The sequence below is a fragment of the Cebus imitator genome, unplaced genomic scaffold, assembly GCF_001604975.1.
Source record: "Cebus imitator isolate Cc_AM_T3 unplaced genomic scaffold, Cebus_imitator-1.0 Scaffold574, whole genome shotgun sequence".
Taxonomy (NCBI): Eukaryota; Metazoa; Chordata; class Mammalia; order Primates; family Cebidae; genus Cebus; species Cebus imitator.
The window spans coordinates 283,028-295,662 of NW_016107889.1; positions in this window are offsets into that span (position 1 = coordinate 283,028).

Genomic DNA, 12,635 nt, shown 5'->3' on the forward strand with positions numbered 1-12,635 from the left:
TTAATTTTAGAAAGGTCTCCCAGGGCTCCAGAAACAGTGGAGTAGAATGGTCTAGCACTTTTGTTCTTCTCTAAAGGATTTTAATGTATTTTCACTTCTGAGATCCAAAGGGTCCTGGAATGCCCTCTGAAGCCCTTCTTGATCACCCTTTAAATCTTTGCGCTGCTTTTTTCTTCTAGGCTCCCAGAGAATGAAGATCACAACAGAGTAAGCATGGAGTACAATGATTTATATTGATGACTCTCTCTCTCTCTCTCTCTCTCTCTCTATATATATATATATATATATACACACACACACACACACACACACATATATATATATATATATATATATATATATGAGAGTTAAGGAGTAAAACTGTATTGAAATAATTTATATGCAATTTTTTATACACTGGGATTTTCAGGTACACTACCAATCCTCTTTCAATGTGGATTGGAGAATCATGTGATCATTCCTTTTCAGGGCATTATTCCTTTTCCCTTCAACAATTTTTGGCTGTCAAGTAGGAGGGTCCCAGATGGATTGCTATCTGGGTACCAGCCCAAGGAGCAGAAAGATAGTCAGGGGAAGGCATTTTTGACATTAACAATATCCCTTTGGGGGATCTTAACCTGTGACTTGAGCCTAAAAGAGATCTGATGAACAAGCTACATCTTGTGAATGATTTTGAAAGAGATTTAAGCTGTTGAAGTCAACCTGACAATTTATTACATTTGTTCTCTTCTTCTGTTTTCATTTGTCTTTAGCAAGCTTACAACCCCTTAATAATAACTGTGAATGATTGCCAGGCATCATCTTAAGTGTTTTAGATGTACTATATTATTTAATTTTCTAAAAAGTCAATGAGGTTGGTTCTATATTTGCTCCCATATAGTAGATGAGAAAACTGAGGTTTGGCGAACTTAAGTATTTTACTATATTGGTTAACTTTCCTAAGTTTACAAACAAATAATCCCAATATGTCTGGGCTTAAACTAGAGTCTGGCAATTTTTTTTTTTTGAAAAGGGGCCATATAGTAAATATTTTAATCTTTGTGGGACATACAGTCTGTGTCACAACTACCTAACTCTCCCATTGTGGCACAAAGGTAGCCATATATACTGTGTAAACAGATAAACATGACTGTGTTTCAAAAAACTTTATTGATGAATATGTAAATGTGAATTTCATGGAACTTTCATGTGCCATGAAGTATTGCTCTTTTTTTTATGTGTTTTCAACCATTTTAAAATGTAAAGACCATTTTTAGCTCACAGGCTGTACAAAAACAGGTGTGGGCCATCTTTATCCTCATGGGCTATAGTTTGTGGACCCTTAAGTTAAACTCACATTTATTTCTTGTTTACATTATGTGAAGGCTGCAGATCAGGTGTAGATCTGCTGTGCTCTTTCCATTTTGGTTGTGCTTGACCCCACAACTCTTCTCATTCTGGAATCCAGATGGAAAGCGTAGCGACTATGTGGGGCATGCTATTTTCACAGGACAGGAATAAGAGGGGCAGAGCCAAATTATGCAAGCTCATTGTCTTAGTCCGTTCAAGTTGCTCTAACAAAACTACCATAGACTGGGTGGGTATAAACAACAGAAATTCATTTCTCACAGTTCTGGAGGCTGGGAAGTCCAAGATCAAGGCTCTGCAAGTTTCATTGTCTGGCAAGGGCCTGCTTTTTCGTTCATAGAAGGTACCTTCTTGCTGTGTCCTCACATGTTGAAAAGGGTGAATGAGCTCTCTTGGGGCCTCTTTTATTAAGGCACTAATCTCATTCATGAGGGTTCTGCCCTCATGACTTAATCACTCCTAAGGCTCCACCTCTTAATACCATCACCTTCAGTGTTAGAATTTCAACATATAAACTTTGGGGGGACACATTCTGACCATGGCACCCGTTGAAAGCTTTCCCTTGCTTATATGTAGTATATGTAATGTTCATTCATATTCCATTTTCTAAAGTAGGCTATATGGCCAAGTCTAAAGTCAATGGGACAGGAAGGGAAGACATGTTCAGGGAAGCAATGTATCATTGTGAACTAGTAAACTAGTAAAGCAATCTGTCACTTGATCTAAGATCATATGATGGGACTTGAGGTCCAGGGTTTCTTGTTCTGAAGTCTGTGTTCTTAACCATTTTGCCATGCTGCCTCCACTTTGTTAGACCTTTGCTTCCCCCACACTCTCTTAACAGTGCTCTTTATTACCTGTTCAGCTTCTGTCTGTTTTTGTTTTCCCATCTCCTTCCCTTCTGAGTTGGTCTGAATCTTTACTATGCTGTATGGATTTCTGGTTACATTCCGTTGTCCTCCAGACCAAGACCGCAGGACTCATTGCATCCCTCAGACCGTGAAGGCAGCCATTCAGGCTGCTTAGCCACACGGGTCACTGTTTTCTCTCTCACTCTTTGCATGAATGATGGAAAGGGCTGTGCATTTCCCTCAGGAAGCCTGCTTGTTTCACTGAAAAAAACACAGCTTCCTGGTAGACGACACCAGGAATAAACCCCAATTGCTCCCCTGACCTCTAGTCACCACTCCCCTTCCAGGAAACAATAGCTAACATTCGTAGGAGGCTTTATAGTTTACAAAGCCCCTTCCCTGTATCATTCCACTTGATCCTCATAACCATATTGAGAGGCACACAAGATTATTACCATTTTACAGGTCAAGAAACTGAGTCTGATAGAAAGTTCAAAGTTTCCTTGAAGATCATGGAGTTATTTATTTAATTATTTAGTTAGTGGTGGAGCTGGAACTCAAACCCAGGGCTCTTTCTCCTTACCCAGAAACACACCCTGTCTTTGATGTTTCTTAGTTTCCTCCCTTTGAAGCATTCCTACTACTGCTATGAGGCAGGATTAGAGTCTTTCCTCCCCTGGGATTGCAAGAACCTTAAAAGGACTGGCAGAAGTGAGATTTAACTCTTTACTGCTCATTTGTGAAGATTACATCAGCCATTACTCAAAGGTCACAGTCACTTGAAGGTGGAAAATTGTGATTGCTGGTATGCTGGAGCCCTAAACTTCCTACTTCCTGAGCCATTTCATTTTTCAGGATCTGGTTTAATGATACCTCCTATATGAAGCCTTTTCCCATCTTCCCCACATAGAGGAAGGAGTCATCTTCAGGCCCTGAGCTCCCTGTGAGCACAGACTATATCAGCCTCACCTTTGCACCCCCTGTCATAGCAGTTATCCCTGTGTCTTGCACTTAATCTGGTTGCTTGCGTGTCTGCTTAACTGAAAACTTCACGAAGACAGACACCCACGCTCTTTACTGCTGTACCTACATACTGTGCCAAACATGGTGCCTGGTATGTGGTAGATGCTTAGTAAATGGCCAGTGAACTTTAGGATTTGGCTGTTTTCCAATTGGATCCAATCTTCTGAGATAGGGGCCAGTGAAAATTTTCTCTTGTGCTTGTAATCAGACATAGTTGAAACCACCTTCTCCTGCTCCAGTATTTTTAGAAGGTAATCAATTAGCCAAATTCAGTGGACAGTTGGAAAGGTGGCACCATTGTTAAACCTGGTTAGTCTCAATCCCAAGGGTATGATTAGAGATTGGAGGGATGAAAGGTTTTGACTTCAGTTTCAGGGGTTCCAACCAAGCTTTCTTCTCCCATACTATATAGTCCTATGAGACCAGCAAGTGAACCAGTTAGTAAAAGCTGAGAGTGGAGAGAAAGAAGAACATCATTTTAATTCCTTTTTTTTCTTACTCACATGCCAAACGTCTGAGCAATATACTATTTAAAACCTTGAAAATTCACAATATAGCATTGGAAAGGTAAAGGAGGAAAGCCCCTTTTATCAGCTCACTTCTCAATGATGTTCTCACCCCACAAGCATTCAAGTCCTGAAGCAAAACTCAGCATGATATGTAAAAGTTCCAGTCACTCTTATGTGCAACTTTTTTGGACAATGGAAAACTATTTCTGTGAAAGTCTATTTTTTTTTCCCATATAGACATGAACTCCAGTTCAAATTATTAGGAAACTCTTTTAGCTTGTTGAATGTAATCTGTTCAAGCTCATGTTTTTCAGAAGTTACTAGAAGCATTGTGTCTTCTAGTAGACCCTTAATATAATACAATATGTGATGAACAAAGTCATGTTGCTCAGGCATGGTTAAAATTAAGAGAAGCAGCTTTTATCCAACATGGCAAAAAATACATCTTACAGATGGAAGCTATGACAAAATGCCACTTTAAATAAGCAGCCTCTATAGTGTGCAGAAACACCCACATCTACTCCCTCAAATCTCAATGCACTCCGGTCACTCTGTATTTTGTCATCATAGGCAGACAGAGAAATTGAAGCCAAGATGCATGATTTAGCAGATGTTTTGCAAAAGGTTCCATTCTTCTGGCCATCAGCACATGTGGAGCTGTCAGGAGCCCTGTAAAGATTTTACAAGCCTTATAAGTCATAGTTTATTGAGCCTGGGATGGAATTTAATATATCATCATGGTTCTGGAAGTTCCCTCCTTTTTGTCTGATATAGTCTTTAGCTTTATTTACCTTTAAACCAAAAATGCTGGATATAAAAATGAACAGACAAAGCTCCCCATTGGTGCCCCCGTGTCATCGCCTTCTAAGTCTGGCTCCTTGTTTACTGCATGATGGCAATACTCTCACTTTCTTCTTCAGGACTGCTGCTATCAGCAAGCTGAATCAGCATCTTAGCCAGCTTTTAGTTCATTTTATTTTCCTTTAGAGGAAATGTTTCCCGAAGTTTGTTAATGATCCTAAAGTCTTATAAAATTACACAGCAATCTCATTTTACCACAACTTCATGCAGTACGAAGTCCCAGTCATGCCAAAAAAGAGTTCAGATGTTCCAAAATCTTATAGCATTTATCAAAACTGGCCTAAAAAGCAACATACAAAGCTTTATGCAAAATCTAATATTCTAGGCAACTGGGATGCCTGGCCACCTTAGTACACATATATGTTGAACTTGTTTTGCCAAATTTGAAGAGTATGTAAGCAGATTCATTTGCAACACCAGGAAGAAAATAGTATAGAAATTATAGCTGCCATTTGTGGAGCACATGTCTCTCAACAACTCTGGAGATGGATATCTTTGTTTTTAAGTCCTAATTTTACAGAAGCGGAACGTTAGGCTTAGAGAGGTGAAGTACCAGGCCTAAGATAACACAAGTCTTTGACAGACTAGGACTTGGATTTCTTGGCTTTTTAGTATGCCACAACTTTACACTTTAGCTATAGGAGGGATGGTATGGCATAACTTTGGAAACAGTGAGACACTGAAGCCAGACAGACATGGGCTTAAACCCCCTCAGGCAGAAATGCTTTTCCATGTCATTTCTTCCACTAGCAATATCCATTCTCCCCTTAAAGCTTTTTCTGGGCCGGGCGCAGTGGCTCATGCCTATAATGCCAGCACTTTGGGAGGCCACGGCGGGTGGATTACCTGAGGTTGGGAGTTCAAGACCAGCCTGACCAACACGGGAAAACCCTGTCTCTACTAAAAATACAAAAGTTAGCTGAGCATGGTGGTGCATGCCTGTAATCCCAGCTACTCAGGAGGCTGAGGCAGTAGAATCGCTTGAACCCGGGAGGCAGAGGTTACAGTGAGCCGAGATCGTGCCATTGCACTCCAGCCTGGGCAACAAGAGAGAAACTCTATCTCAAAAAAAAAAAAAAAAGAAAAAGCTTTTTCTGACCCTTCATTTTCTCTTTTGCATTATACAACTACATGTGTTGCTGCCCTTCTTTGAATCCCTGAAGCACATTGTTTGTAATACTTTTGATCACAGATTACTGTACTTGAACTATAATAATTTGTTTATTCTTTAATTCTCTCTATAGCTATTTTTGAGTTTCTTATATGTAAGACTATGTGCTCAATATTCTGAGGACTCACAGATAAAATACATTCAGGTAGAGCCTACAGGGAGCTTATCTGCTAGTACAGGAGATAAAACACATTTGTAAGAATATTAAGTGATGCTCTTTATTGAATAACTGCTATGTGCCTGGTCCTGTGTGAGGCATTTTACAAAAGTACCTTTCCAATTGACTCCTTTCAACAGTCCTATAAGATAGACATTATAAATTTCATTTTCAGGGTGAGAAAACTGAGGCCAAAGGAGGTTAAATGATTTATTCGGGGTCACCTAGCTGCTCAAGTATAGAAACTGGGATTTAAGGTTAAGTCTGATTGCCAAGCTTACTGCTTGATACTTCAATATACTTTCCCTGTATAAAATAGCAGAGAGAAAGTAACTGAAAGTGCCAGAAAAGAGGTGCAACAAATGTGCTAAGGGAGTTCAGAGGAGGAATGAATTTCATATACTGGTCCTTTTTGCACTGCTCCTCTTCTCTTCTCCCTGGATCCTCTAAACAGAGGAACTGGGGACTCAAACATGGGAACTGTCTTTTATTCACCTCTGTATCCTCAGTGACTGGCCCAGTGTTGTGAGCACATAGAAGGTGTTCAGAGATGTGGGTAGAGTTGAATACAGTGACAGTTTGCAGGAAGATGGGACAATTGGGGTTTGCACCACGTCATGTTCCATTCACTCCCCAACTGCGAATTTGCTGGAGAGCTCTACTTGGGCTCCCTCCCATGTATGGCCTTGGGTGGGGATACAGTCACAAAGGCAAAGAGAAGACTGAATATACAACATTTCATTGTCGGTTTTGTTATTTTTCATTAGCTACATTTCTATGATTTGGGAGGGAGGTGTTGATACTTAGCTTCCTTTGTTCATGGAAATGTTTATGTATCAAGAAAGAGGTGCTTGAGTGGGACTTTAGGAAAGTCATTTCTTTTCTGATTTATTTTGTAGGATAAATATTGGGCATTCTGTAGTGATTTTGATTTTTTTTTTTTAATGGCGTCTCGCTCTGTTGCCCAGGCTGGAGAGCAGTGGCAGTGGCACAAAATCGGCTCACTGCAACCTCCACCTCCTGGGTTCAAGCAATTCTGTCTCAGCCTCCTGAGTAGTTGGGATTACAGGCACATGCCACCATTCCCAGCTAACTTTTGTATTTTCAGTAGAGACAGGTTTTCACCAGGCTGGTCTCGGACTCCTGACCTCAAGTGATCCGCCTGCCTCGGCCTCCCAAAGTGCTGGGATTACAGGCATGTGCCACTGTGCCCGGCTGATTTCAACTTTTGAATCCAGTTACGAGACAATGCAATGTAGTAGAGATAGTACACCACTATGGTCAAACATGTATGCTTCAGAATCAGTTTGATTTGGGTTTGAATTTTAGCTTTGCCACTAAGCAACTTTGGGACCTTGGGTAAGTCACTTTACCTCCCTGAACCTCAAGTTGTTTTATCTGTTAAATGGGGTTAATGATAAGAAAAAGACATTTGCAAATTATGCATCTGATAAGGCATTAACATCCAAAATATATAAGAAACTCAAATAACTCGATAGCAAGAAACCAAATAACCCAGTTAAAAAATGGACAAAGGATTTGAATAGGCATTTATCAAAAGGAGACATAGAATGCCTAACAGCTATATGAAAAAGTGCTCAACATTGCTAATCATCAGAGAAATGCAAATTAAAACCACAGCGAGGTATCACCTCACACCTGTTAGAATAGCTTCTATGAAAAAGACAAAAGAGGTCAGTTGCAGTGGCTCACACCTGCAATCCCAGAACGTTGGGAGGCGGGAGGCAGGCAGATCACCTGAGGTCAGGTGTTGGAGACTAGCCTGGCCAACATAGCAAAATCCTGTCTTTACTAAAAATACAAAAATTAGCCAGGAGTGGTGGCACGTGCCTGTAATCGCTTGAACCTGGGAGGCAGAGGTTGCAGTGGGCCAAGATCATACCAGTGCATTCCAGCCTGGGTGACAGAGTGAGACTCCGTCTCAAAAGAAAAAGACTCATAGAAGGAGAAAGTAGAATGATGGTTACCACAGGCTGGGGGCCGGGCGTGAGAGAGGGAATGGGGAAATGCTGGTCAAAGGGTACAAAATTTCAGTTGAGAGAAATAAGTGCCAGAGATCTAATTACAGCATGGTGACTATACTTAATAATACTGTATTGTCTACTTAAAATTTGCTAAGAGCCTAAATCTTAAATGTTCTCATCACCAAAAAATGTTAAGTATATGATATGATGAATATGTTAATTAACTTGATTTAATTATCCCACAATGCATACATGTATCAAAATATCCCATTATACTCCATAAATAGATATAATTTTTTTGTAAATTTAAACAGTGTAAACTAAAATATAAAAACAAAAGAATGAGGATGATGATAGTTCTTGCAAAAATTGAATGGAGTGATGCATGTAAAATGACTAACGCATATGAAACTCTCAATGAGTATTAGGGGTTATAATGACAAGCAGACCATTTATTAAACCAATTTTGACTTATTTTTACTATTTTCCAATAGTATTCAACCAGTGTTTATTACTCATACAGATGCACTCCTTCCTATATCCTTATTGTCAAATATGGTTTTCAAGGAATGCTAATGTAACATATGGAAAACACAAGACATTTCCATAATGGAAATGTGGTGCCAAAAAACACAAAAGAAGTTCTTTTTTTTTTCTTTTTTCATTTTTCTTAATTTCTCAACAGTGAGAGAAATGACACTGTGGAGAGTTGGGAAGTCCAGATGTTCTGTTCAGTATAAAATATGCAATCTTCTGGCTGGGAGCAGTGGCTCAAGCATGTAATCCCAGCACTTTGTGATGCCGAGGCGGGTGAATCACCTGAGGCCAGGAGTTCAAGACCAGCCTGGCCAACATGGTGAAACCCCATCTCTACTAAAAATACAAAAATTAGCCTGTAATCCCAGCTACTCAGGAGGCTGAGGCAGAAGAATCGTTTGAACCCTGGAGGCAAAGGTTGCGGTGAGCTGAGATCACACCATTGCACTCCAGCCTGGGCGACATCATCTCAAAAAAAAAAAAGAAAAAAGAAAAAAGTAATCATCTTAAAAATTACAACAAATTGAAAGTGAAAGGGTACACTGTTGATAATTTGGCTGGGAAAGCAGAAGTAAACCACGATTGTCCCAGACAAACTTCCCTACACAGAGGTTATCAGCAAATTTTGGAGTCAGAGAGACTTGAGTTAATTGAAGATCTGTTTTGCTCTCTTTATGCCTTTTTTAAAGTCTTCCATGCTGCCTATTCTTTTATGTTGTTTGCATCCTGTAGTATTTTAAGAATACAGGCTCTGAAGTTCAAATATATTTGGGGTCCGATCTTGCTCCAGCACTTACTGTCTGTGTGATATTAGATGAGTTATTTAACCTCTCTGAGCCTCAGTTTCATCATGGAGAAAATGAATGTAATGGTAATACCTATACCATGGCATTTTAAAGATTGTGGTCAGGAAATATGAAAGACTTTCTAGGTAGGTATACGTGAAAGAGGTCTGATGAGATTGCACAGTGTGTCCTAGTGGATGAGTAAGAAAAATGGCTATGTAGGTAAGGTCTGTCCAGGTTATGGAGGGCTTTAAAAGTCAGGTAGGATATCTGTACTCAATGTATTAGTAACAGCAGTACTAGCCCCATCTTCAGGACTTCGCACAAATTTCACCTTGAAGCCAACCCTGACAATTCCAGTGGTGAAAAAAGCAGACAAAAATCCTTGTCCTCATGGAGCTTTCAGTCTAGGGTGAGAGGAGAAAGAAAACAGACACGTATGATACTGAAGAGGCCATAGTGTCATGAGGGAAGTGAAGAGACTGCTGATGGGGACTAATGGTAGTGTTGCAGGGGGGACGGAGTGGGCAGTTTATATTAAGTAATCAGGGAAGTCCTTTCTGAGGAAGTGAGACTTCAGCTGAGATCTGAAAGTTGAGAAAGAGCCACATGAAGAGAAGGGGAAGGGCATTAATGGAGAGTAAATACCATATGCGAAGACCCAGAGGCAGGAAGGAAAACAATAAAGATAAGGCCATTTTGGCTGAAGACTAGTGAGCTATGAAGATAATAAAAGAGGATGATGTGATAGGAAGTGACAGAGGTGGGGGAAGGGGCAGGTCCTTTAAATAAGGGGTCAGGGAAGTCCTCTCTGAGGAGGAGACATTGAATTAAGACCTGAGCAGAGACAAGGAATCAGCCATTCAAAGATAAGGAGACAGAAATTTCCAGACAGAAAGAATGGCCACTGCAAATGTCCCTAGGTGCAGCATGCTTGGCCTATTGAACAGACAGCAAGGAGGCCATTGTGGCTGGGGTAGAGCCAGTGGGTACAGAGTGAGAGGGGAGATAAAGCTGGACAGCTTGGAAGGAGCCTGATCGTACAGAGCCTTGCAAGCCATGGTAAAGACACTGAATTTTACACCAAGTGGGATGGGAAACATTGGAAGGCCTTTAAGCCAGGGAATATTTCAGTCTCTGTCTCCTTACCTTCTATACTGTTCTTTGGCTTCCAGTGAGCACTAAAGTATCCTAAGCTATTATTTGGTGAGCATATCCTGTCTTGCAAACTGGACAGAGATCCACTTGAGTCATGGACTGGAGCTTGGGCATTTGGGTATGACATGCTCAGCACAGCGACAGAGCCTCAGAATGAGTATGCATGCGTGTATGTGTGTGTGTGAGCATGTGCGTCCGTGCCTAGGAAGAGGATGGGTGTGTCTTGATGATGCTGATGAACACACAAGCTAGAAATCCAGCTGAAGAAGATAAAATGTACTAATAGCGTATTCCATATTTTAGATGTTTTAGAGGTAATGCCAGGGCAAATTGATGAAAGTCTTTGAGTGTGTATTTGGGTTGTGATAGCTGGAATGAATTGTGCTGGGAACAAACATTGCAGGCATCTCTATTTAAGGGATGAAAAAAGCAATGGCTTCCTTTTTCGGTTTTCTAGGCCTAACCTTAATTTTCAGGTACAGCTACATTCAGACCCTGATTGGGTAAGACTTTCCTGGCTTCCTAGTGATAATGATGTCTCAGAAACAAGTCTCTTTTGCTAAGGTGAGCTTTTAAGTAGTACATTTTCACCAGAAAGGCTTCAAGCCTTAATCATAACAATATTAATAGTTAATACTTCAGAGCACTTACCATGTGCCAGGCATTGTGCTTTATGTGCATTAATTTATTTAAGCCTCACAATAATCTTTTTAATTTATTTTTTATTTATTAATTTTTAATTTATTTTTTAAGACAGGGTGTCGCCATGTTGGTCAGGCTGGTCTCGAACTCCTGACCTCAGGTGATCCACCCAAAGTGCTGGGATTACAGGCGGGAGCCACCGCGCCCAGCCTGGCCTCACAATAATCTTATGGATCAGGTAATCATATGATTAATATTATTTTACAGAAAGAAAACAGATTGTGAGAAATTGAGTCATTTGCTTAAAGATACACAGCTAGTTACTGGTATGGTGGGATCAGGACACATGTTTGACTGATCTAGAGCCCCCTTTACTATTTTATGTTGCCTTTAAAGGTTGGTTTCAACATCCACAGTCCTCACTTACACTGCAATCTGATTGGATTCGTTATGGTAGATCTGCTCTCTTTCCATGTTTTTCCTCTCTGTTGGTCTATGTTCTATTTTACTTTCATTATTAAAATATCCCAATACAGAGGATTTTAGGGCTCAAACAGATGTCAGCTAATCCAGGCAGAAACAGTGCATTACTGCTATGGATAAAAATTCATTTGTTGAACATAGAAATCATATTACTTAAACGTAGAAATCATAACCTTACCTAGTTTTATATTCCCTTCAATATAAAGCACAGAATAGTCTTTGTGTGTGTGTGTGTGTGTGTGTGTGTGTGTGTGTGTGTGTGTGTCTGTGTCTGTGGAATTAAAGCCTTTATTAACCTTCTGTTGATTGGACTGTTATTTCTGAAAAGGACACACTCTTGCTGATACTTATAACAACCAGTTCAAAGTTCTGGAAATCACCTTCTGTTGGCTTTCTGACTTGGACTTCCTTGCAGCACTGTTACTTCTTAAAGGGAACAGAATGGCAAACCAGTGTTTGGCCGTAGTCACCATTGATTCCTGGTATTTTCATCTGAGGAGCCTGTGAAGCTTTGCAGAGGCTTCTGGGTAAGTTTGTACACCTAGCACTGGCCTTCACTAGGCTCTTCCTTTTCCTTATTATTAAGGGTTGGGAGAGGGAGTGAAACAGCATTTGCATTTCATACTTGCCTTTAGGCCTCAAGCCTAGCCCCAGTGGATGTGCTGTTCTTACTGGGTACTGTTTGGTATTTGTGAAACTTCCTAAGAGGGCAGTCTCGTGGACTATTCAACTCTCCTTCAACCCTCTTATTTACCCACTGTGTAAGGCAGTAAGGAAAATATGTAAAAAGTAGAAGCGGTTACTCTGGGGAAGTTGTATACGTGCAAAATGCTTCAGCCTACCTGCCATAGACAAAAATGAGTCATGATAGAGGACAAGCTAGGGTAGCGTCTCAGAACTCTCATATTCCATGGAGTGTTTGCCTGCTCTTCTAAAAACAGAAAGCTCTATAACAGGAGTATTAAAAATGATGCAACACCTCAGGATAGAAACAATCTAGTGACCTTCTTAGAAGTTGAAATGAGAGGCCGGGCACGGTGGCTCAAGCCTGTAATCCCAGCACTTTGGGAGGCCGAGGGGGGTGGATCACGAGGTCAAGAGATCGAGACCATCCTGGTCAACATGG